Source organism: Phaenicophaeus curvirostris, chromosome 1 (genome assembly GCF_032191515.1).
Source record: "Phaenicophaeus curvirostris isolate KB17595 chromosome 1, BPBGC_Pcur_1.0, whole genome shotgun sequence".
NCBI classification, from domain to species: Eukaryota; Metazoa; Chordata; class Aves; order Cuculiformes; family Cuculidae; genus Phaenicophaeus; species Phaenicophaeus curvirostris.
Genome location: NC_091392.1, coordinates 169,680,333 through 169,701,501, shown reverse-complemented (window position 1 = coordinate 169,701,501; position 21,169 = coordinate 169,680,333). Strand labels below are relative to the sequence as shown.

Sequence of the window (21,169 nt, the reverse complement as noted above, 5' to 3'; positions counted from 1 at the left end):
GCTTATGTAAATATGATCTGAGATAAACTTAAGAGCCACACAATATCACAGAGCTTATAAAGCTCCTGAGTCTGCCTCCTTTGACTCTGCCACATTCAGAAGAAAAGTGAGCACACCAAATACACAAAAGGAATAAACACATTCTGCTTCCTTCAGGCTGAGCGTATCATCCCTCATCTAGGTTCAAAAATGAATTAATGAGTGTTTTCAGAGGGCCTAATACAGATGCAGAGTCCACCCCAAGAAAAATTCCCTGTTCCAGTACCAAAATTAATTCCAGGTCTGGTTCTCTCTAAAACGATAAAATTAACAATGTAATTCTCATGGCTACCTACCCTTAGTATTTGAAGCCATGTTTTGCCATTCAAACAGCTTTATGGATTAAAAAAGCAAAACTGAAAGAATGCTTTTTTTCACAAACCTAGATATTTTTGCTTTCATTTAACAGTGACAACATAAGGGCAGTCAAATTCATATGGTCCATGGACAGATAAAAGAAGTTTTCAAATCTCTGATTAAATCAAGCTTCTTTCAATATGAAAAGACTTGAGCATTTTCCTGAAAATATCTTCATCTTCAAAATGATTGATGTCCTTGCTGAATGGCAAGACAGGAGAGCAATCTGCAAGCAGTCATGTCTGAAGAAAGTAAGGCAGGAAAGAAGGGAGGGAAGGAAAGAGGAAGATATATAGTATGTTTCTATGTGAACATGCACGTGTGTTTATGCACAAAAATAATTTTTTAACAAGGATTTTGACAGACAGTAATATTTAAGAAGTAGCGATGAGTACATAGGAATATTCAGCAATATATTTTGGTAATACTGATATTTTTCGTAATATAAGATAAGAAAACTGAGAAATGGGGAATACCTCTGAAAAAGAAATAGTACTCCACAAAAGAATACAATTAGACTAGAGAAAAAATCTCAGTGTCTGAAACTAAATAGTACTTTCCCGTTTCAAAACTAAAAACTATATAGAGAAGATAGATAGCTATCTGATTGCTATTCACTGTTTTTCACTCATTGAATCCTCCTACCAAGTCAATGCACCTAAGTTACATGCACACACATGGCTAAAGAAAAAAAACCTGTTTTTTAACAGTGACTATTGTAATTAGACCTGCCAATACAAGCAAAATGATCAGACAGTGCATAATAAGCATATTAGCTTTAATTCTTCAGATATGACTACTTGCTGGAGGCCAGTTACAACTGGGGTTCCCCAGGGCCCAGTGCTGGGTCCAGCCCTGTTCAATGTCTTTATCAACGACCTGGATGAAGGCATCGAGTGCACCCTTAGCAAGTTTGCGGATGACACTAAGCTGGGTGGAAGTGTCGATCTGCTGGAGGGTAGGGAGGCTCTGCAAAGGGATCTGAACAGGCTGGACCGCTGGGCTGAGTCCAATGGCATGAGTTTCAACAAGGCCAAATGCCGGGTCCTGCACTTAGGGCACAACAACCCTATGCAGTGCTACAGACTAGGAGAAGTCTGGCTAGAAAGCTGCCTGGAGGAGAGGGACCTGGGGGTGTTGGTTGACAGCTGACTGAACATAAGCCAGCAGTGTGCCCAGGTGGCCAAGAAGGCCAATGGCATCTTGGCTTGTATCAGAAACGGCGTGACCAGCAGGTCCAGGGAGGTTATTCTCCCTCTGTACTCTGCACTGGTGAGACTGCTCCTTGCATACTGTGTTCAGTTCTGGGCCCCTCACCACAAGAAGGATGTTGAGGCTCTGGAGCGAGTCCAGAGAAGAGCAACAAAGCTGGTGAAGGGGCTGGAGAACAAGTCTTATGAGAAACGGCTGAGGGAGCTGGGGTTGTTTAGCCTGGAGAAGAGGAGGCTGAGGGGAGACCTCATTGCTCTCTACAACTACCTGAAAGGAAGTTGTGGAGAGGAGGGTGCTGCCCTCTTCTTCCAAGTGACAGGGGACAGGACAAGAGGGAATGGCCTCAAGCTCTGCCAGGGGAGGTTTAGGCTGGATATTAGGAAAAAATTCTTCACAGAAAGGGTCATTGGGCACTGGAACAGGCTGCCCAGCGAGGTGGTTGATTCACCTTCCCTGGAGGTGTTTAAAAGACAGGTGGATGAGTTGCTCAGGGGCATGGTTTAGTGTTTGATAGGAATGGTTGGACTCGATGATCCAGTGGGTCTCCTCCAACCTGGTGATTCTATGATACTATGATTCTATAACAACTTTCCAGACATACCTGGTGTACTAGAGTCAGTCAGGTTCACCATGCAACCAAGGGCCATTTTGGGCCTGGCCCTCAGCTGAGTTTGCATCCACAGACTTCGACTTCTGGATATCCACAGTTAATCCCTGGGGTTCATCTTCCCCTGGGAATTATGATCCCTAAGGTTTATCATCCTCTGGGTATATAATCCCAAAACATCAAGCACCATGGAAATAGGATATTGCTGAGATTCAGTGTAGTGGGCAAAAAACTATAATAATATATGTACCTCATTTCTCAGTATGTAATGTGTCTTTTCACACTGTTTTTGATCCATACCAATGAAAGGTTCATCCAGTCTCATAAACTAAATAGGACTAAGGCACATTCAGTATGTTTAGCAGCACACTCCTCATCAGTTTTAATGCAACTACTGCTGCACCATGGCATAGTTGAGGGGTTACCCCGGAACAGGGACAGTTCACAAACTACAGGACAGTGGTCAACTTGATTTTTGGAAAGACAGCCTATCTGCATGGATGTAAACTGGGACATACTGATTGTCCTCAGGGACAAAGAACATGTGTTAGCTTTCTATTTATTTTTATTTTATTTACTTTTATTTGATGGCTTCTACAGCTACCTGAAACAAGGCTGTAGCAAGGTGGATGTTGGTCTCTTCCCATGTAAAAAGCAATAAAATTAGAGGATATGGCCTCAAGTTGTGCCAGGGGAGGTTTAGATTGGGTATTAGAGCAAATTTCTTCCCCTGGAGTGCTGTCAAGGCTGTCCAGGGAAGTGGTTGAGTCACCATCCCTGTAGGTATTTAAAAGAGGTGTAGATGAGATACTTAGCGACATGATTTAGTGGTAGTCTTGGCAGTTAACAGTTGGATTCAGTCATCTTAAGGGTCTTTTTCAGCTTAAGTCATTCTAAGATTCTATGAGTCTGATTCTATGATCCTGTCACAGAATCACAGAATCACTAGGTTGGAAAAGACCCACATCTTCATCGAGTCCAACCACTCCTATCAATCACTAAATCATTCTATGATACGATTTAGTAGTTTTGAAACAGACATTGAGCATTTTTTTGCATCCTGTGTGGCTCTTTAAAATTACAGATGCATGTAAATGTAGGCACATCTACTCATGTAACTGTTTAAAACCTTACTGTGTCAGTCAAGATGCTGTTGCACTTTGTCCAAATATATAAAATGCATGATACTATATTCTTTATGAAATGTTCCAAAACAGAGCTGTTCTTCAAAAAGCAGCATTTTTTTTTCTCAGAGAAAACAGAGTTGCATATTGTTAAAGGGAGGATGAGGAAAGAAGTGGCGTCTACCTCATTTATTTTTGGGAGCAAGATGACTGACATTTTACTCTTAAGAGGAGGAAGAAGTTGAAGTGTAGCAATAAAACTTTTCAAGAATACTGGCAAAGGAATTTATGCTGAAATTTGCTAAAGGAGTAACCACAATAATATAGAAGAAAGCATTTCACAAATATAAATAAACATAGCAGATAGTGGCGGAAGAGAAAGGCCAATCAACCAGTTCAATTTTATTCTATAAATATTCCAACATTGCCACAATTCACAGGAAAAAGGAGAAAAAAAAAATCCCCCCAAAACCACTAGCCTGTATTTTAATCAGCAAATCAGCAAATGAATGTCTTCTGAGTAAAGTTCATATATGATTGTGTCTCAGTTCCCTGACACATACCATTCCTCTCAAAGACCAGTGATCACAAAAAGATTTCCTAAATGTACTGTCTCATAGCTGGAAACTCTGTTTTCTGTAACAGCACTGAGTACTTACATAAGGCTGATGAACCCATTTGTTAGAGCTCCTAATTTTCATGTCTACTTTATTATAAGACAGTGGAATTTAAAGCTGTAACATTTTTCCTCTATAGGTCTACAGTTCTTACGTGGGAATAGTGCCCATGAAGACATATGTGTGTATATTGTGTGTATGAAATAAAAAGACAATACTATTGCCAATCTTTCTGCACCCATTATCCATCATATTCAGAGACACAGTAAAACGGTAAACTGCAGAAATCTGTCACTCATATACACATAATTGTACCTCTTTTATGCACAGCAAGCACAAATAATCCATAGATTACATTAAGCCAAATGTAAAATAAAATATTTGCATAAAGGATGAAAAGGCCTAAATTGATCAGGCTTATCTGTACTGTGAGTGCATACCCCACTACATTCTGGACGTTTGTTCTGAGTATGCCCACAGCCTCTAATTTAGGCAGTCTTAGATACCTACTTTCCACAGAAATTATGCAGAATAAACCTTACATTTATCCCTAAGATGTATTTTAAGCATATATCAGGGACTGGCTGCGGGGGCGGGGGGACAAAATTAGTTTGCATTATTCTTCCTTTCTTTTCCTATACCTAATCACTTTCTAATAGAAAATGCCTGAACAGTGCAATAAGCAGATCTCTAAGGCTCCTGTGTCCCTGGGGATTTGCTCAGCCACTAGGACATACAACCAAGCACCTTTGTATCTGCTGTCCTAAATCCATGAATCTTGAATCCCTGGGTGCATAATTGGCCCAGTTTCAATTGAATAAGAACATTTTAGAAGGGATGGGTTTTTTTAGGTTAATTCATTCCCTCTGTTTCTTGTTCAATGTAAAGATTGATATACCATAAGCATTTTACCCTTCTTCACTTTCTGGTCTTTGATTACTATAGAAGTGTCAGAGAATGGCAACTGTTTGAGTGCTAAAACACTGACTCACAAGATTGAAATTCAAGTCCTTGCTCTGAAACAGACTTCAACATGTTACCCTGAGCAAGTCATAGAAGCAGTGTATGCCTCAGTTCTTAACTGTAAAATGGAAAACAGAAAAATCTTTAAAACTATGCTACATAATATAATATAGTACATGACATAGTACATTGCAGAATATAAAAGGCAATCATATCCTATGGCAACAGCAGCTATATTCACACTGTAAATATAAATTAAGGCTGTTTAATCCCAGAAAGAGGGACATATTTTTCACAGAAGTGTCATGGATTCCAATCAGCTCTAATACCGATTGACTATAAGTCACTTGTGATCCTTCTGTTGGCATCAGTCTGCTTCAGGCTAAGCTCTTTCACAACCTTGTGATATTTGGGCCTCCAGTACTGAAGGTATTTCAATTAATTTTGAAAGATCACTGAGATTTTTTCAACAATAAATAATTCCATACACTTCTATAAAACCCTTTGTTTCCAGCTCTTTAGTTTTTGGCATACAATACCTGCCAACTTCCCCTTTCAGTACCAAATGAAATATAGAATGGAAAGTAAAATGGAATAGGAAAGAAAAAGAAAGTGGTGATGCCAGTGAGAGCTGCAAAAAAAAAAAAAGCAGCATTGATAAAAACTCCAAGGATAAAAAGCCAGTATGAAAGATGTGGAAAAAGGGAAAAAAGACTGTTACTACCTGGAGTAGAAGTTGGATAATACTTGAGTGGCTGCTAATCAAATATTCACTGTTAAGCAAAAGAAGAAACTCACTGTAAAAAGAAAACTGAAGGCACATGGGAGAGAGAAAGTGAGTGTGTTTGAAATAAGAAAAAGAGCCAAAGTAGAATACTGTACATGCTAAAAGTCTCAGGGATTTGCCGCTTGACATATGGATGTGTGGTGAATGAGACATTCTTTTAATGCTCTGCTCCACCAGTTTTCACTGACTTCACATTATACCACATCTCAACCTGTCATAAGAACCTTAGTTGCATTTCCCATTATTTCTTGCCCTCTCTCAACTCAGCAAAGGCATTCAAAGTTTTCTAGCTGCCTTGCCTCTTTGTCCATAGATGCTTTCTTGCAATCACAGCAGTTATAACTCACTGTGAAGCTTCAGGTTTCTTATTGTATTACACTGCACAGTTTTGAGTCCCACTAAGGTCTCTGATTTCTTCCAAATCAGCCCTGTTTCTCATACATAGAATAATACCTTGAGTTTCTTCAGCCAAATTGTTCAGTGTAGATTAATTAGTTTTTAGGGCACGGACAACATTATCAGATCAGGAATTAACAAATATTATAGTAAAATGCCATCGTTCACTGTGTCACTAGATCATAAGTGCTCCTCTGCTCAATGAATTTAGGTATATGACTCAAGCACTTCCCTCACTTCTCCCTCTCCAGGTTCATCACCAACCAGTTCGGAGAAGTCCCAGTGCTGTCCTGCAGCAGAAACATGCTCCTGCTCTTTGTTCACCTGCTATAAAAGCAGCTGAAAATGTACAAGGCAGCCCTTGGAGATATCCAAGGCTGGTGTGATGCTCAGCACCATGATATCAGTCCAACAGGACACCTGGGTCCAGGCTCATCTCATGAGCATTCTGTTGCAGAGGATGTGCTGGCAAGACAGTGTATGCCAGATTGTCAGATTGCTCCATGATGTTCCTTACCTAGGGCGAGCCCTCTTTGTGGAACACAAGATATAAACACATACAAGAATATATTTCAGAATGAGCAAGTTTTCTACATGTAATTATTTATGAAATATTTTCATTTCTAGAAAAAGTTCCCAAAATGTATTCTGTTCTCACATTGCCCTAAAACTTAATGAGCAAGGCCAAGATTAAAGATGTAAACATTCCTATCGTTTGGCAGCAAAATTAGATTAATTTCACAGAATATGATTTATATTTTAATTTTATATGTGAATTTATATTTGACTTTATATGTGAATAATGACATAGTTACTTTACTGAAGATAAAAATTAGTGCTGGCAACTTTGTTCTTTTTCTGTATATTTTTAAAAGCCTCTACAATAACAGCATGACAAGATTCTCTTCTCGCATGGCCTCATTCCTCTTACAGCTCTGAATATTGCCATCCTAAGATCTAGAAGGTTGAGAGACATGCTTTTCTGCAGATGGCATGAGAGGAAAATTAAGATGTGACGTACAGAAAGATGTTAAGTAGCAACAGACTAATGGAGAACATTTTGTCCTACTTTTGAGGAGCACATCAGGAACAGCTTGTTTTTATAGTGGATCCGAAGTATAATTACTGGCACTATATGATTACTGTAAGCATTGCTCTGCACTAATCACTACCATATTATTTTGAGTTTTGCTGAGCATTTTGTAAAAGATACATTGCATTCCCTTTTTTTTGGCACTTATCTTGAAAACGAATCAGACATACTAAAAGCTCTAGACAATAAATAATGACTAAACTGTACCTTTTAAGATTCTTGATTAGTTTCAGAGATTTCTTGCTTTTCATTTTAACTAGTTAACAAGAATTGAAAGACTGACTAAAGCTGCCAAGAATTAAAACACTGACTAAATCAATGTATGGAATTCTTCTAGGTAAATCACAATAACTATGTGGAAGTAAGAGAAGTCTTTGATGCAAAAGCATCAAAACCTCAAAGCACCTATTTCTAAATCTGCAACATGCATCCATATTTGCCATAGGAAAGGAAAAAAAATTTGAAAAATAGTTTCGTGAAATTATTTTCACAAATGTCTATTTGGATATTGAACTGATATCCATAAAGTCACTGCAAAGACAAACCTTGAGGAATCTATTTAATTTTTTTCTGCCAAACACTCCCCTCTCCTTCAGTCTTGCCCTCTCAGTTTTAAGGAGTAATATAAAAAATCTACAAAACCAAATATTATCTGTCCCCTTAATTCTTATCCTGGCAAAGAAGGAAAGAGAGAGAGAGAGAGAAACAAAACAACAAATCTGCAAATATCACTTGCTAGTCATATTGCCAAATATTCTACTGAGCAGTCCTCAATTAGTATTCAGTTAAAAATACCCTAGCTATGCACAATCAGTTTGTATAGATCAAGCAGGGATATGTTGTGTATGTATGACTGATGGGCTGGGGGAATTTGTCATCTGCTACATTTCTGAACCTGCTAAATGTGAACTGGGTCTTCCAAAACCTGAGCAGAAGGAAATGTTTACAAAACAAATATTGATGAATCTAATCACTGCTTGCTACCTGAGAAAACTAGACAGTAGGACTGAGACCTGACCCTTTTGAAATTATTGAGAGGGCAACCATTTTCTGCAACAGATCAGTATCTTAGTATGGATTAATCCTGGTATAAAATAAATTTTATTTCCATCAAGTGGATTTTAAAAACGAGGAAGGGAATATGGTTACTCTTTTAGTAAAGGATTCAGGGTCCGTTCTAGTCTGCTTATAGTCTTTTTTTGTTTGATTTTATTTACAGTTTTGGACACGCAAAAAGAGGTAAGCAAAGGGTTTCCTTCAGGATACAAGCAATTTTTCCTCTGTCAGCTTCCAGCGCTGTTCAGAATTTGGCACAGGATCCCCTACAAGCTCAACATTAGAGAGAAAGCTCACCACAGACACTTGAGATCTTCTCAATACCGTTTCTAGACAATCTAGATTTTGCCATGATGTTTTTTTTGATCTATACCAGATTTCCCTTAAATAACAACAGCAAAAAAATTACAAAAACGTTTCTGCTTTGTTTCTTCCTTTGCCCTCTCCTTAACTGAGGAAAAATATCCTTCACTGTTTCAGAAGTTTAAAAATGAAACATCTCACCAACACTCCAGTATAAATATTAAAGCAGGAATAATGGCATATATCTATATTTGTATACGCTACTCTCAATATTCAACATAGATTTCCATTCCCTTTATATAGATATGTATGCATACACATCTATATTTCTTTACAAGCCTGTAAGGAACACGATTTCATTTCATTGTTCACATAACAGCTACTAGTTGCAACGGCCAACAAGTTCCTCTGGCCTTTAGCCAGCTACAGGCAGGAGTTTATTTGTATCAGCACTGCAGCAGCCTAAGCAAAGGGCCCCTTTGGGGTTTGGCTTGTGTGAGTGGCACTGCCCATGGTCATGGCAGAGCAGGGCCAGCTCCTGTAGCAGAATACACGTCTCGATCCTTTTCCTCATGCTCCTGCAGTGCTCTGTGCTCTGCTCCACGTTATAACGAAGGAGTTGCTTTCTCAGCAGCGTTATGGTTAAGGCAAAGCCACTTACACTCCCTTGCAAAATGTTTTTCACCACTTTGAAAACAGTAGGAAGATTCTTCCTCTGACACATGAAGCAAGTTCTTCCTGCCCAGACTGGGAGTGTTAAGGATAAATGCTGAGTGAGTGTGCGTGTTTGTGCTTCTGTGTATGTGTGTGTAACATCCAGCCTCTTAAATTTTAACCGAGCGCATACATAAGTTTCTCTGCCGATGTAAGTGTTGGAAATATGAAGCGTGACCACATACCTCCCAGTAAATGAAACATGTCAGCAAGTGCTGTAATCAATAACAATATAATATTCTTTCCTAAATAATGGTACAGCAGCAGAAGTGTGTAAGACAGTGATGAATTATTCAGTAGGTCTGCTTTGCTGCTACGTTGCTCCTTCCATGCTTTAAGCTTTCCTACAGCTGAAACACCTGGCACAGCATTCTCTGACTTCATCTTCTTCTGAATACTTAAATCTCTTTCTTCCCTTGTATAAAAATTAAGTTACGTAAGTGCCTAAAGCTTTAAACAGTCCTCAATGCAAAATCGTGTGATGTCTTGAAGTTTTTAAGTGCTTTATTTATACTTGATAGCTTCACATGGAGATTTTCTATGTATGTTAGCAGGCAGCTGCATATGAAATATTTTTAAAAGTAAATGCTTCAGACTATGGAGAATTTAATTCACTTGGGGGTGTATGACATTCTGGACAAAGTATTCATTAAAAGACACAAAGCAGATGCATAAAACTGGTTAAAATGAAAGCCCAGATTATGAAATGTGTAATTATATTGAAAAGTATCCTACTCCCATGGAGCAAGAGCCAGTGTAAGACACGGTTTGGCATTAGCTAGAACACAGTACATATGAATTTAGTTTTGTAAAATAAAATTATGCAAGGTATTTTCAGTCACCTGGTGCTCTAAAAATGCATATTTTTACAGTATATGTCTTGCAGCAGGCAACTGAATACAGATCATTATAAGACCATAAACCGAGCAAGGATTATAAAAGTTAAGCAATACATGCAAAACTATGGTTCACAGAAGGAAGATAATTTCTGCAAGATGAACAGGAAAAGAGTTGGGGGGGGGGGTTATTGTTTTTCTTTGTTTTTACAATCTCAAATAAAAGTTAATGCACTTTGTTTCTGTTGCATTTATTTAAGCTATTATGGAAATTATTTAAATCTTTTTCTGGATAGTGACTTCTATCTAGAGATGTTCATCTAATCTGTCATTCTGCTAGAGATTGTGAGATACCTCTTAACTTATTTCATGTGTTGTGCGCCGCTCACTTTCAAATGCCACAAGCAATATAAATCTGTCATCTTTCCTTGGGAAGCTGCCTGATTCAGTAATACAACTTACCACTAAGTAGTTTCTCTGATACTCAAGCTATATTTCTCCTGTTTGATTCATGTTCTTCCTTCATGTTAACTCCCTCTGCCCCTGCTATCAAATGAAGGAGGTCTGATTCCTACCTGTACTAGCTGCTAACTGCTCTGAATGGAGCAGCAAGAAATAAATACTTCCCAACCTCAGAAGGTCATCGTGTGATCTCCTCGCCACCACACCATTCCTTCAACACTTGCTGCTGCCCACTGTCAGAAGCAGGACCTTTGCTATGACCCCAGAAAGCCACTTTCCTTTTATAGGAGACGCTGCTGGATCAGTACTGAAATACCTCAGCACTTGTGGTGGAATATGATGTTTTAAAAAAGGCAGTGCATTAACTCTCCAGCTTTTGCATAAGACAGATTTGTAACAACAGTTTCACAGGCAGCCAAAATCGTTCAGCACCACATACCTCTTGGCGACTGATCTCCAGCTCACAGCGCAGCCATCAAGCAGCACTGCTGCTGAGGAGCAGAAACAATGCATGTGGAGTAAGGTCACAAGTTTTTGACCTAGATTTCAGTCAGCAGGAGGCTGCGTCAGAAAATAAAAATTGGAAGTACTTCAGTACCCTTGACTAAAAGGGCATAGGCCTGAGTGAATGAGGAAAATAAGGTGCAACCTTGCCTTTGTGTTGCTCTGTGCGTACCAGGAGGATGGAAACTGACTGATTCATTTGTCTGCCGTGCTCTCTGTAATAACGTGCTCAGGAAAAACATCTCCTATGTAAAACAAACTGCTTCTTGGAGGAGAGAAAATAACTCTCTGACTCCTGACCATTGAAACTGAATATCTTGATTAAACAAGCTATTAAATTTTAGTAGTAAAGTTTAGAAAAGTTGGCTCTGAAATCTATGCAAAAATACACACAAACTATACTTCCCTACCAGAATCCTATCTTTGTCTCCCTCTGATTCCAGAAGTTAAAAGACATGACCTGTCCAATCACTATAAAAATTAGAATAGGCTGACAAAGGAGCAATTTTCTTAGTTATTTCTTAACTTTAACAAATGGAAATTAAGTTCACTGCAAGTTTTCATAAATGCAGTTAGTCTAGCAACTCCAGAACATGAAGGAGAAACAAAATAAATGTATTAACCATAAATAAGTACATGAAGATCATAATTGCCATCCTGTATCAAAGTGAATCAGCAAATAATATCAGTTAATTTTCCATAAATCTTACATATCATGAGGACAAAATAAAACTCTTCTGTCTGTTATATAGAGGAGCATAATTTGGTAAGGGAAACAAGGACAAGACCACATAGGAGAATATATTGTAGACTGTTATCTGCAATTCTTCAGTGAAATGATAAAGTTATATAATCTCAGGTGACAATTCAGATCTATTACAACTATCATCTGTGTTTATCCAAACACTTCTAATCTTAAATCATCACAACTATTACTTTACTCCTTCAAGTTCCTGTGGAATTTGAATATTAAATAGTTCCCATAAAACAAAGTTACAATTCACCAACTGAAAATGCTACAAGAGAAAAACGGAGAAATGATCCAATCTTATTTAAAGGGCTTTTGACAATAGCTGTAATAGCTTATTATAACTATCCTGTTTGCACTACAGCATGTAAGACCTGATTTCTTTTGATTGCTTATATTATTGAATTTATTAAAAGTATTGAATTGAAAGCTTCCTTATCTCAAATTTACCAATGCCGACAGGTTTTCCTGTGAAACTATCATAGGAATTTTCATTAGTACAGATGTAACTAAAGCAACAGAGGTTAACATCCAAAGCTTATCCTGAATACTAAAGGGTGACCAGTACTGCTGATGAATAGAAGCCAAACTATAGATAATATACTTCAGACAGACATCCTCAGTCAAATCCAGTTCTCATTCTCACCCTTGATACAGGCAGATCCTGTTCACATCAATAAGAATTTGCTTAAAAAGGAAAAGGTGTTTGCAGAAAAAAAAAAAAAGCCCTTGTGTTTGTGGACAAATGAAGGAACAGCACATTTGCAATGCATCCTACCCTGTGAAGGAGACCTCACAGTGGATGTCCAGACAGAGGGCATGTTGAGATGGGAATGTTTGGATCGGAAGTGTTATAGGGACCAGAAAAGCCAACCAGGATTTGAAATCACGTTTTTAAAACTGACATACCACATTTCTGATACCACCAAGATGGCACATCCATTCCTTACCACCATGTAGTAGCTCAGCCACCAGAGTCTTTTCTTGAGATACATTACTAAGTGATACAGTGGCTTTCTTATACACTACTAAGTGAACCCAGAAGTCCAGTGCTGCATACAAAACTACTTTGTCCTAAGGTTAATTTAAAAAAAAAACAAACAACTATTAAATATGAAGATACCAATTTCCCTGAACAAATTTTTTTTGTCTTGAGGCAGGAAAGAATAAACTCTGAAAATCTGTGTAAAAATAGAGGCAATAGAGGTTTTGCCTTGTATATAGTTAAAAATATGTTCTTTCTGCATGCACTAAATTCTTCTTTAGCTACAAGTACTGAATCATAAATGTTCTCAGATTGTTTAGAGCAAATTTAAAAAAAAAACAACTGCAGCTATTAAGTCCGTGTACACCAGTTCTAAATTGGCTGTAGTCATTAAGAAAAAAAAATTAAAAATTCAGCTAAACTAGTTTTTAAAATAATTTTCTTCCTCGCTATAATTTTTTTCATGGTAAATATGTAATTTTAATTGTGTAGTTCATCTGATATGGTATACAAATATATTCAATTCAATTTGTTTTGAAGCAGTGTGCCACCTCCCCACAGCCGGGGGCTGTGGGTCTGCGCCCCACAGCCCGGTGGCGCAGAAGGATGAGGAGCTGGGGCTGCGCGCTGCCGTCTGTGCCCTCAGAGAGCGGCGGCCCTTGACCACCCTGAGCACCACCATGGATATGAGCTTCGATTCTCCAAGTACTATGGATATTTCAATAACCCCTGAGGAAGAGGAAGAGGAAGAGGAAGAGGAAGAGGAAGAGGAGAAAAAAACAAATGTTAACAATATGACCGACTACATCAATGATATCCGTACATACCTTAGGGAAATGGAGGTGAAATGCAAGCCTAAAGCAGGTTACATGAAGAAGCAACCTGATATCACAAACAACATGCGAGCTATTCTTGTGGACTGGCTGGTGGAAGTTGGAGAAGAGTACAAATTACAGAATGAAACCCTGCACTTAGCTGTAAATTACATTGGTAGGTTTCTTTCTTCAATGTCTGTTTTGAGAGGAAAACTCCAGCTTGTGGGTACTGCAGCTATGCTGCTTGCATCAAAGTTTGAAGAAATCTACCCTCCTGAAGTACCGGAGCTTGTGTACATCACAGATGACACCTATACCAAGAAGAAAGTTCTAAGGATGAAGCACTTAATTTTGAAGGTTTTGTCATTTGAATTGGCAGCTCCAACAATCAACCAGTTCCTCACTCAGTATTTCCTACACAAGCAGACAAACACTAAAGTGGAGAGCCTGTCAATGTACCTTGGGGAGCTGAGTTTAATTGACGCTGATCCGTACCTGAAATACTTGCCATCAGTTATTGCTGCTGCAGCATTTCATCTAGCCGGCTACACAATCACTGGACAAACCTGGCCTGAATCCCTGTGCAAAGTAACGGGCTACACCCTTGAAGACATCAAGCCTTGCCTCATGGACCTACACCAGACCTACCTCAAAGCAGCGCAGCACACACAACAGTCCATAAGGGAAAAGTACAAGAGCACAAAGTACCATGGAGTATTGCTTATTGACCCGCCAGAAACACTAAACTTATCATAGCAATGCAAAGACTGATCTTTTTAAGAGATGTATATTACAAGAAAATGATGTACAGTTTTAAACTTGGCTCAAAATTCTAGATGTGATCACTCAGAATAGTAGCACAGGTTGTGAGGATCTCAATTATAAAGTTAGTTTTATGTGGTTTTAATGCAAGTCTTTTGTACATGCGATCTTGTTGAAATATTTAGCTGGGGTTTTATACAAATGTTCTCTTTGAGCACAGAATTAACCACGCAGACCAAGTGAAGTCTGAGACTGCTTATCTAATTATAGAGCGAACATTAACATTAGCAGTGCGTTATTGTGGTAGAGCTTTTTCACTTTCCAAGGAACGAAGGACTTGGACTCCACAGCAGTATTTGTAGCATTTTTGTGCTGTCTAGCTTAAAAGAAGACTTAGCATAGAGCCAAAATGTGGCTTAAGGGCTGTAATACTGGAAGAAACTATATAGCTGTGGGGGGAATACCTTGCTGGAATCGATTCTTGTGAGGCTCTCTAGGATGCACTGGTCACTGGAAACTTTGGTTGCTGTGGTCTCTGCTGGGTTAAAGGCAGAATGCTCTGCTGCAGATTCTGCATGGCTAAAACTAGTACATAGACCAGTCCATACTTCTCTCTTCCAGTATGTGAAAATGGTCTTGCTGCAGGTATTTTTCTAGTCCAATTTAAACCCCCTGGAGTTCACATTACCTACGTTCCCAGATAGAAAAAACAGTTCCTGAAATTTATACCATTAAATGGAGAAGAAACAAGGTCTATGAACATCTTAGGACACAATTTAGCCAACTTCGAAACATTTGAAAAGCTCTTTGTGGTTCACCTCATAAAGCTTTTGCTTCTGGTCCACAAGACTCCTGCTTCAGAACTCTCCAAGTAAGATGCATGATGCATGCACAGGAGGAAACATGACTCTTTATTTATAAAGGGCTGCATTTTACAGCATGTGCACAATGAGATTTCAACAGTATGGCTGCAAAAATCTACACTCACCATCCAACTGTCAGCAAGATTCACCTTGCATAATGTTATGACAAGATTGTTACATACATTATGTTAACACATATACATACATATATTAACCTTAGGTTAGTTACTAAACTTCCCTGTAGAGAAAAAAAAACAAACCCAAAACTAGAAAACCCAGGTAACCCTGAAAAATGAATAATCTCCTTTACTTTGTCTGCCTGGTTTAAGATGGATGATGCTTTGGAGGTGCCTCTGTCCATTTACTGCATAGTGAATTGGTGACCACTATGTCATTAATGCAAGCAACTCCATGAATCAGAATAGTTCCAGGCCAGCATCTGTATATCATATCTCCTGAGCACACAGAAAAAATTATATATCTTCTCCCCATCTCACATCCTCATTTTCAAAACACCACTCTGCCTTGCATGAACAACTGCACTTGTGAAGTGCTAGCAGTCATACAAAACTTATATGCAAAAGATAACTGTCTTGGTCTGATGCTTTCATCTTGTTCCTTGCTTTGTGCTCCTTTTAAAAGTTCTTTCATCTGTATTATTTATTTTTCCAAGTAAATTATTTTTTTTTAATGTTCAAGAGCTTTAACAGCTGACCTTCCACTTTTCCGTCAATTTTTCTTCCATTCTAAAATGTTAACCTCTGCCTCTGATGAGCCCACGAGCTCAGCTTCTGTGTTCTATTCACTTGCAAACAAATACTTCTCTGTATGTGTATCAAACTTGGTGAAATGTCTCCTGGTTACTCATTTAAAAACTAATCTGATCCTCTTTTTAAAATTTTCACTTATAATTACTTTTTGCCATAAAATTATTCCTCATTTTTTGCACAGTCCACTGTCCCTTTGATTCTATCCATATTTTCTGTGTTAAAGGTAAGTGTTGGGGTCGGGACACATCTTTTTGATCTCTATAAAGAACCCACTCAATGGATTTTTATTTCTAGATATTAATAGTGAAAAGAAAAAAACAAACCAAAAACTAAAAAAAAAACCCCAGACAATAGAAACACCAAATTGAAAATGTAGCATTCTTTCCTATGAGTCTCAGGTCTTCCTTTGAAAATTTTGCTCTTTTTCTAAATTTGCCTAGCCTTCCCTTTTTACTATAATTTAACACTGGAGAGCTCTATGAATGGTTTTGATAGGTACATAAATTTACTACATTGCTGATTGAAAAAAAAGGTGTCCAGCTTTGTCAAATATAATTGAATAAAAGCATACTAATTTTGGTACTTGCACTGGTGTCTCAGCAGAATGTTCTTCTTGTTCCCTGTTAGAACAATAAATATAGAACAAGGAGTTTAATGGTATTCTTTTTTAGACCAAGCTGATGGGGTGAAGTAATTGCTTTTGGTGCTCACAATATCTGTAGCTAGATGAATGTACAAGAAAAGCACTTTAGCCTTAGAGCAAATTATGAATGTGTATCAGGCCCCCACATTACATTTATTGTCTCCAGTACACAAAAATCAACTTTGGCACAACATGAAGAGAGAATAACTAACAAACTATCTCCTGAAGAAGAAAACTATTATTTAAAGTGACAGTCTCACCCCTTTTTTTTGTCTACATAAAGGACAAAGATTTAAAACAATCATCTATTCTTTTTCATTTTTCTCTGTAGTCTGTTCACAAGGAGACTGCCATTAGGCATAGCACTGCTGACACCAACACTTTTATATGATACTTCTGATGACAGCTATTAATGCACCATTAACAGCAGATTTACAATACTAAACATGCATTAAGGAGCTACTATTATACTTCCTAGCTGTCTGGAATTTCTCTAAAACAATCAAGGGAACTGGCAGAAGTCCTAGTTTGCCATCATGTACAAACCAAAACAATTTGCATTCATCTAAAGCAGCAAGGAATAAGGCTTTCTTGATGCTGATCAGGGGAAAAATACTCTTTAAAACTAGATTAATCTTAAGATTAATAAATGGATTAAGATCATACATTCAGAAAGATGATTGAAACCTTAATTAGTGGATGAATGTATAGTAACTGATAATAAACTTTCAAATGAAAAAAATATAACTGAAAAGACTGCAAACTGATAAACTAAATATGATGGACTCTCACTATGGATATCATTCACTGGTCTGACAGTATTGGGCAAGTCTTTCTAATTAGTTGCAAGCCATGACAAATTTTATTCCCCCAGATTTTTCTTAATATGGACTATATGATTTAGGAATTATTTCAATACATAATGCCTCTACTTAACTTCCAGATTATATCACTTCATAGTATTGCTCTAGTAGCACAGATTTAGCAGGCTGATATAAAATGCTTATAACCAAAGAGAAGAAAACAAACAAACAAACAAAACCAGGTAGGTAGAAGCAGAGACAGATTAAAACAGTTGCATGAACATTTTGTAAAAACACACTATGGCAACTACCGTAAAACTAAGAAATACATAGACAAAAACAAAACAGACATCCTAAGCCATATCAAAACTATGTTTTTATGCAGCGAGTACTATATTCCAACTACACGCCAAAAAATACCAAGCATAATGAGGCAACTCTTGTCAAAATCTATTAAAAAAAATTACAAGTTTGTCATATTCTAAAAAAATAATATTTTCTGGATACGTTTCTTCTTCATTTTTCTTTGATTTTTCCAAGTCTGGGAAAGGATCATTTCCACAAATAAGACTCTTTGTTAGTATTCATATCTGGAAGCAGAGCCTAACCAGGAGAAGAAAAAGTCTGGTATTTCCATGTGCATATGAATACCTCTCATAAAATCCTGTCTGACTTTTGTCTTCATTTGAAAAAGAAAAGAGCTTAGATTGTTGCTGGGAAATTAATCCTTGCTTTCACTCCTTGTTTTGGCCCCTCAAACAGAAACTTAACTTCCAAAAGGTTAATTTTTCCTATAACTGCTATAAAGAGGCTGTCCTGTAAAAGAGGCTTGTTTCCTAGTCAGACAATGGCTTTATCAGAGAGCTTACTGTCCAGCCATTGAAATGCTCGTGTCAATGTCAAGTTGCAATACCATCATACTCATGCCAAGTGAATGAGAAAGAGTGTTCAGGCACTTACTGGGGCTGAGTGTCTTACTTTTCTCTCTTTTACAAGCTGTTTGTGAGCCAGATTCACATTTGATACAAGCCAAAATTGTCGGGAAAAAAATGCATGATGGATTTGCTGCCATATAAGGAAAAGCACTGCAAGCAAATGCCTCTAATTCCTGCCAGATATTAGGAAAATCAATGGCGAGGGATTTTTTTAGATCTTTCATAACCACCATTAGTCACATAACAATGTGAATTCTCTTCCTTTTACCAACCAGGACAACATATCTTGTCAAACTCTAAGATAGTCAGTTTTGTTGCCATCATGTTCCCTGCTCTCTAGGCTGAACAGGGGACAGAGAATCCAGGCATTTTGTAAGACAGTTTTTCCCTTTTAGGAAATGGAAGCCTCAGAGTGATGGTCCAGAGTAGTAGATGTGACCTCATCCATTGAGATACAATGGTATGATTCCACTAGGTCTGTTTTGAAAACACAGTTATTGTCTTGGGGGCATGATATTGTCTTTGGAGGCTCGGGTTTTCGAGGAAAGGACTAGAAGATGAGTGGAGAGTTCTAAAATGGGAAAAATCTTGTTTCACTAGGCATTAGGTCATTGCAAGACCTTCAATCCCAGGTGCTAGTATTTGCAGACACAGCAGTAATTGTGATTTCACAGGAGCCAACACATGCCATCTTATGAAATCAGTTTACAGAATGACAAATTACCTTCCTCCCTCCTGAACGGTATCCAAGATAGAGCATACTGTACAGGAAACTATCACTTAAAAACAAACAAATAAACAAAACCATGCAAGGTACATTTTTAGGATGATGTAAACGAAGAGATACTATGTTATTTGGAGAATGTCTGAGAGAGACAGCAGGAGTCAAATAGCTACTGCTTTTCAGCCAGGAGTTCTGGCCATTAAATTCTCATGCTAAAGAGTTATATGGATGGTTGGCTGGATGCATGTGCACCAGTAGGAATGATATTATAAGCTGTTTCTTCTATATGTTGTACAAGGTAAACAAAGAACTGTCTAGAGTTTTTAAAATAATTTGTTTAAATAGAAAGGTTTTTTGTTTTTAAATAGGAAGTTTTAGAATTCCAGTGAAACTCCTTTCAAAAACACCATATATCCTTCCTGTTATCATAAACCAAAACCCTTGTCTTTTAAATAATTTTTAAACCAAAAAAAACCAAACCCAAAAAGGTTGAAAGTTCCCTTTTTCATAATAATCAAGAATGGTATTTATTACACAGGGAAGAAAAGGAATCTTTCAGTCATGTTCACCTCAAAGTGTGCAATCATCTATTTACAAGGACTACAATGCCCAGGAGCCAGGTCAAAGTGGAGATGCTATCAGCTCATGTTTCAGATAGGATGCTTAGCTCTTTCATCCTTCTCACTGAGGGATCGTTGGAAAAATATTTGTGAAAGTCAGTCACTTGCCCTGAACAAAGCATGAGACATTGAACCCATATATTTCTAACATGTTTGCCATTAAAATATAAGGAATTTCATCCACAGTTGAAGGAAAGTAATGCTGTAATGCTTAGATGAATATGGAATGAGCTGTAAATCTATTTTTCACATTACATGTCTTAAAAATTGAAATAGGTTTCTTAAATGAAGGAAGGTTTACTTTCTCAACCTGAACTTAAAGTCTGACTCAAGAGAACCTACTCTACTATGGTAAATAGATTAAATGAAGAATGGATTTTCTTATTTTTTTTCTTTAGAAAAATTCTTTTCTGGTGAAAAAACAAGAGAAATCTGTGTGGAATAAACAAGGGGCAGAACAAACAACTTATATGCAATTTGCACAATAAAGATTTGCTCTACTAAACTGAATATGTAAAGCAATCAGGCTTAGGAAATAAATCTTTTTTAACAATAAGACAAATATTTTTCAACTCTAAAGAGTTAATTTGCCCCAAACTGTATTGCATGCCTTTCATCAGCATTGTCAGCTGATGACAATACCAATTTTTAGTGAAGTGAGAGGTTTCCAGATTTAAAATATAAATAAAAATGTTTCTTTCTGAAAACGTGTATCTCTAAGTTTAAAGTTTATAAAATGTGATAATTTTTTAATTTCACACAGCTAATTTCCATTCATTCTTAAAGCATAGTTCCAATGTTGAATTTTATCAGAAATGTGTGTATACATACAAAGGCACATTGAATGTACACATTGACACAAATAGCATTTCTTTGCTAATTTTTATGTCTTCTGAGCATCAGAGGAAGTAAAATTCTCTGGTGTCAAATGACATAACTGGAAGCAGGTACAGTGTCTTGTACTTTGGTTGATACATACCATTCAGATTTCCAGATTGCTCCTTCACATAAGTCTCTGTGTATGTGTCTGCTGGGAGAAGAACTCTTTCTAATACGATTTAAGAGAAGAGTGGCTATTTCGTAATAATCTGACTCTCTAAGGAGCAATTATTCAATTAGATTGCTATGTATACTGTACTGAAGTAACAAGGAAGTAAGAGAGATGCTGTGGTCATGACACTCCATGTACTAAATGTGACCTATACATCCTTTAGTTTAAAGTTCAGAGTTCAGGTGAACTTTGAATGTCAGATTACTGTGTGAATTTATGATCATCACTCCTTTTGCTCCAGGGATTCTACTTCCTTTGAGGACCTCATAAAAATATTTGCCCTGTCTCAACCTTTCATTTTGTTCAGCAAAGATCCATTGAAAAGGTATCTGTATCACAGCTGCAGTCTAATGTCAGCCAAAAAAAAGCGTACAAAAAGT

The 21,169-nt window shown here is 37.5% G+C and overlaps 1 protein-coding gene and 1 pseudogene across 6 annotated transcripts in view; one reads left to right on the top strand and one right to left on the bottom strand.

The window, feature by feature from the left end:
* LOC138716670 (cyclin-A2 pseudogene) overlaps nt 1-14,647 on the top strand; it is a 30,638-nt pseudogene extending 15,991 nt beyond the window's left edge.
* Nucleotides 1-21,169, bottom strand: part of PCDH9 (protocadherin 9) — a 685,460-nt gene that overhangs the window by 614,639 nt on the left and 49,652 nt on the right. The gene's annotated exons all lie outside the window — the stretch shown is intronic.